We start from the raw sequence: 6,569 nt of genomic DNA, 5'->3' as shown, positions 1-6,569 counted from the left end.
TCGCCCCGCACCCCTCCCCTGTGGCGCCCCTTCCACGCCGGCCAGCCGCCCCCTCCCCTTCCCTGCGTGGTTGTCCCCGCCCCGTCCCGCCGCGGCCTCCCCCTCCACCGGGCCGCCGCCGCCCCACCCGCCGCGGCCTCCCCCTCCACCAGGCCGCCGCTGCCCCCACCCGCCGCGGACTCCCCTCCACCGAGCCGCCGCCGCCCCCACCCGCCGCGGCCTCCCCCTCCACCGGCGATCCCCTGCGCAGGTGAGTGATCTTCCCCCTTTTTTTAGTTTAGTTTGTTTTAGTTTAGTTTCTTTTAGTTACTTTTAGTTAATTTAGTTTCTGTTTTAGTTTTAGTTTCAGTTTAGTTTTATTTTTAGTTTAGTTTTATTTTTAGTTTAGTTTACTTTAGATTAGTTTTAGTTTTAGTTTGGAAGAATAAGAAGAGTAGAAGGAGGAGGAGGAGGGAGGAAGAGGTGGAGGGAGAAGAAGAAAGAAAAGAAGAAGAAGAAAGAAGAAGAAGATGATGATGAAGAAGAAGAAGAAGAAGAAGAAGAAGAAGAGGAAGAAAGAAGAGGAAGAGCAAGAGGAGGAGGGAGGAAGAGGAGGAGGAGAAGAAGAAGAAGAAGAAGAAGAAGAAGAAGAAGAAGAAAAGAAGAAGAAGAGGAAAAAGGAGAAGAGGAATAAGAAGAAGAAGAAGAAGAAGAAGAAGAAGAAAAGAAGAAGAAAGGGAAAAACAAGAAAAAAGAAGAAGAAGAAGAAGAAGAAGAAGAAGAAGAAGAAGAAGAAGAAAAGGATACCCTGACACCCCGACACCCTGACACCCCGACAGCCTGACACCACACCCTGACCCACACCCCGACCCCGACACCCTGAAACCCCGACCCCGACACGCCACCCCGACACCCCGGCACGACACCCCGACCCCCGACACCCTGACACCACACCTCGACCCCGACCCCGACCACCCCGACCCCGACACGACACCCCGACCCCGACACGACACCCACGACACCAGAGGCCGACGGGGTCATATATTTGTGAATTATGAGTTAGGTCATATATTTTTCGATTTTGTTATGAAAAACATCATATATAATTGTGTTGATCGGGTAGATTTAAATGTGCAGTTGTTTCATCGCTGCGAGGTTTGGTGTTCGATGACCTCCCCGTGCATTTGACGAGCTGTGCCCCTTCATTCGTGGGTGAGCACAAATGACATGTCCTCCTCCCCCCTTAATTATTTGCTCTGTTCCGGTGTTCGTGCCGATGAAACTTGATAGCTAGCTATATATCTGTATTGAATCATCAGTATGTGTAACCAATATGTGTCTCCCGTTCTAAAGCGTTATAGGTATAAATATGCATGCATTTGCATATTTATAACCGTGATTCTTTCGAATTGTCCAACGCTATCCATGGACAGCCCGAGTATGTGTAGATTGGGTTTGTTTTCCCATATGCTTTGCTCCGGATCCGACGCATAAATTTCGTCAGTGCCTCCCCTGTTGTTCTCCGGGTACACGTCCTCTCTGTTTATTGCAGAGACGTGTATCAGGAGAACAGCGGGGAGGTGCTGCCGAAATTTTGCGTCGGATCCGGAGCATAGCATGGGAAAATGAACCCAATCTACACATACTCGGGTGGGATTAGGACCTATCATTACCTATTAGAGTGTAGGTTGCATGGACGTAATAAAATTGACAAAGTAGATCAACTGATGAATATATACATGGTGAATTATATATATATATATATATATATATATATATATATATTTGTTGTGTGTCCAGTAGCTCTGAAAGTGAAGATGAGTGATCGTGCGTCGATGTACACCGGTCACACTGGTCAGAACAAATGGAGCACTGAATGGTTCACAAAAACCAAGGGGTTTGTGCAAGCCGCATTTGCAAATGGCCAGAGGAAAACCTGGTGCCCCTGTTTATGGTGCGGCAATTGGGAAAAGAGGACAGAGGCTCAAATGGGCAAACACCTGCAGAAGAGTGGTTTTACGCCCGATTATACGGTGTGGACATATCATGGTGAGTCTGCCCAACGTGACCGAGCTGAGGTGGATCGTCGTTGCACCGACGAGCATGGTACCGGGATGGAAAACATGGTGCAAGACTTCGATGATGCTCGGGATTCGGACGAGGAGATGGAGGAATCTGCAAAGGCCTTTAATGAAATGTTGGAGTCTTCAAAACGTCCGCTCCACGAGCACACTGAGCTTTGTCAGTTGGATGCCATCTCACAAGTAATGGCTCTGAAGGCTCAGTTCAACTTGGGTAGAGAATGCTACGACACAATGATGACAGTATTTGGACGCTTTCTACCCAAAGGCCATGTAATGCCTGCAAACCTGTACCAGTCGGACAAAATCCTCTGTGCACTGAAGATGCCCTATGAGAAGATACATGCCTGTGAGAAAGGATGTGTCTTATTTAGGCTTGACTATGTGGACTTGAACTATTGTCCCATTTGCAAGTCTTCCAGGTATGTTGTGGTAGACAACAGTATGGGTGAGAAGACACAGACCAAAATCCCCGTTAGTGTTCTTCGGTATATGCCAATCGTACCAAGACTTCAACTTCTTTTCATGGTCGAAGAGACGGCCAGACAGATGACATGGCACAAAACGGGCAAAAGAACCGAACTAGATGCATATGGGAATCTGATGATCGTACACACATCGGATGGTGTTGCGTGGAAAAAGTTTGATGAATTACATGCTGACAAAGCGGCAGATCCAAGGCATCCTCGAGTCGGCATCAGCACGGATGGGTTCAGTGTGTTTGGTCTGACGGCAGCCCAATACAGTTGTTGGCCCGTATTTGTCTTTCCACTCAATCTCCCCCCCGGACAGATTGTGTAAAGAAAGAACATTTTCCTGACGTTGATAATTCCAGGGCCCAACTATCCGAGGAAAAATATGAATGTGTACATGCAGCCGCTTAAGGACGAATTGCAAGAAGCCTGGGATAATGGGTTCAAGACATACGACGCCTATAGCAAACGGAACTTCATAATGCGTGTCTGGTACATGTACTCGACGCATGACTTGCCGGCGTATGCGCTATTCGTTGGCTGGTGTGTGCATGGAAGGTTCTCGTGCCCCACATGCAAGGGAGCTCTTGAGTTTCATTGGCTTCAGGCCGGTTGCAAGTTTTCTTGCTTCAACATGCATAGACAGTTCCTGGATCCTCGCCATAAGTTCAGGAAAGACAAGAAGAACTTCATCAGAGGTAGAGTTGTCAAAAACTCTGCACCACCTGCGTTGACAGGCCAACAGACCCTCGATCAGTTAAACGCTCTCGAGCCAGATCCAGAGCGTCCAGGGTACTTCAAGGGGTATAATTCTAAGCACGCCTGGACTCACAAGACATGCTTATGGGATCTGGCTTACTTCAAAGACCTCCTTTGCCCACACAACATCGACGTGATGCACACTGAGAAGAATATCACCGAGGCACTTTTTGGTACATTGTTCGGCATAGATGGGAAGTCAAAGGATAATACTAAGGCTAGAGTCGATCTAGAGGCGCTATGTGATAGGTCATTACAAAACATGAAAGAACCGAAAGGAAAGCAGAATTGGACGAAGCCAAAGGCATGGTTCAATCTTGGAAGGCCAGCTATGAGGGAAATTATCTTGTGGGTGAAAATGCAGTTGATGTTCCCCGATGGGTATGCAGCGAATCTAAAGAGGGGAGCGAGTCTTGATAAATTGATGATATTTGGTCTCAAGAGTCATGATTGGCACATATGGATTGAGCGGGTAATGCCGGTGATGTTGCGTGGCTTCATCCCTGAGGATGAATGGCTAGTACTGGCAGAACTCAGCTATTTCTTTCATGTTCTTTGTGTGAAAGAACTATCGCCTGGCGTGCTATAAGAAATGGAAGAGTTGGCGCCGGAGTTGATCTGCAAGTTAGAGAAGATATTTCCATCGGGCTTCTTTAATCCAATGCAGCATTTGATTTTGCATCTCCCGACCGAGGCAAGATTGGGGGGGCGTGCAAAATCGTTGGTGCTACCCAACTGAGAGGATGCAGAAGACGCTTCGACAAAACTGTAAAAATAAACTTAGAATTGAAGCATCGATGGCTGAGGCATTCATCACTGAGGAGGCAGCAAACTTCGTGACAGCACACTACGAAGCCAAAAATTGTCATTTGCATAATCCAAAGCCTCGGTACAATGCTGACGAACCTCAAAAGGGTGGATCCAACCTCAGCCTATTCAAAGGGAATCTCGCACCAGCCAGTGGTTCAAAACCCGTATCTTTGGATAATGAAGAATGGCGGACCATTACGTTGTATATCTTCAACAACCTGACAGAAGTGCGGCCGTACATCGAGTAAGTTCTCGGTACATTGTTTCGCAACTTCTATTTCCTTTGAACTGCTCTTATTCCTGGATATTTCATACAGTCGATACGTCGCCATATTCTCGTATGGAGCGGTGATCCAAAAGGATTCCGTCGAAGAGCATGAGCTTCTCGCAAAGCAAGGAGGCGGCTATCCCGGTTTCATCTCTTGGTTCAAAAAACGGTAATTTCTATTAGACCATTTCATTTCATTCGCTAATTTCTGCCTAATGCAACAATCCTTTCGTATTAAACTTGTAGGCTAATTCAGAGTCTATGGACGCCGAATTGAGACAAGTCGCTAATGGTTTTGACTATAAGGTCCGTTCATTTGACAAATACGACATCAACGGGTATCGCTTTCGTACCTATGGCAAAGAGCTATCTATGGCCGACCGAAAGTCTACAAATTGTTGTGTCTCTGCTATCGGCGCAGGAGGTACCGAGTATTATGGGAGAGTTGAAGCAATTTATGAACTTCTATTCTATGGTGACAACCCACCGAATGTCGTACTCTTCAAATGTTATTGGTTTCAGCCGAAGGAGCCTAGAAGGACTCATGAACATATAGGGCTAGTTGAAATCAAACAAAGCACCCATTTAGATGTCCCTGATGTCTATATTACGGCTCAACAGGTGACCCAAGTATTCTATCTACCGTGGGCCTGCCAAACTAATCCAAATCTGAAAGGTTGGGATGTCGCTTATGAAGTGCCGCCACGTGCTAGACTATCTCCCCCAAAGGAAGAGGATTATGAACCTCACATTAACCCAGACACATATGAAGGAGAATTCTTCCAAGAGACACATCTTTCGAAAAAGCGTTTCAAGAACCGCTATACTTCACCCCAAAACATTGAAGTAGACAGCGACAGTGAATCTGACATCAACCCAGAGGAGGAACAAGAAGAGCCAGAACAAGAAGAGGTTACTGCTGCGGATGACCTGTCAATGCTTGACCGATTACGTCAAGGTGGCCTTCCACATGTTGATGCCACTGAACCCTATGAGCCCGTCATTGATTATAGTGATGATGATGATTATGCATTTATTGATGATAGTGATCGAGATTATTAGTAGTGTCAGGTATTCAATTTTTTTATGTTGTACTTGATGATGATACACTTAAGTGGTATACATATTATTATTCATGTCGGTATTTTTTTATGTTGTACTAATTTCGTTTTTTGTCATGGCAGGTGTTGAAAGATGGTGGGCGCTGGTCGGGAGCGCTCCGAGGCCCCTTCTTCGTCGGCGCGTGGTGGGAGGTCTTCCATTCCACACGCACCTCTCCACCGAGCGTTGCTGGACAGTATGGCGACACCGCCGGGCCCTTCTTCGTCGACAGCGGTGCCCAGCAGGGGACGAGGTAAGGGAGGGAAGAAGAGAGGAGTTGGAGCACGTGTTCGCGGGAGAGGAGGTAGGGTGACTGCTAGGGCGCCTTCCTCGCCGCCACCCCTAGCTGTTTCACCCGAGCACGTGACTGCTAGGGTGGACTCGTCCGAGGAGGAGGTTACACGGACTCCGGTCCATGAGCCTTCGGCCCACGAGCCTCGGGTCGACGGGCCTTCGGCCCACGAGCCTTGGGTCGACGGGCCTTTGGCCCACAAGCCTTGGGTCGACGGGCCTTCGGCCCATGAGACCCCGGAGGAGCACACGTCTGGATGGGGTACCTGGCCGGATGAGCTTGAGGGGCCGAGTGGCCATGCTGATGATGGCGGGGAGCCGACTGATATTGAGGAGGAGGGGGGCACTGTCTACCAGCGTGGTTGTACACGGCTCCCGTCCGTGCCGGCGACCCGCGAGCAGAGGTGGTTGATTTTCCCTGATGGGGAGAGGTAAGTGCATTTAATCTTTTTGTACCTTCTGCATTCACGTTTCTTCAAATATCTAATGTGTTGGCCTTGTCATGCTGTAGGGGTTGGGAGCACCATCATAGTGTCCGCCGGCCCAACTCCGTCCTTGGAGTGCTTTGTCGGCAAAACTTCCCGGGGTTTGTCATGTTGCCTGGTGAGGGTCGGCTTCCAGAGCTTGGATTGAGCTGGGAGCACTACTTGGCTGCCCCGGCCCCGCCAGGTGAGATTATCGACGGTGTCTTGTGCGACACGAGGGCAGACGTGGTGATCAGAAAGTTCTGGGTAATTTCTCCTTTACACATTTAAAAATCTTCAACTAGCTAGTTATTAATTGTACTAATCAATATTGTCTCATTTG

Source organism: Aegilops tauschii, chromosome 2, assembly GCF_002575655.3.
Source record: "Aegilops tauschii subsp. strangulata cultivar AL8/78 chromosome 2, Aet v6.0, whole genome shotgun sequence".
Lineage (NCBI taxonomy): Eukaryota > Viridiplantae > Streptophyta > Magnoliopsida > Poales > Poaceae > Aegilops > Aegilops tauschii.
Note: the sequence above shows the minus strand (reverse complement) of the source record.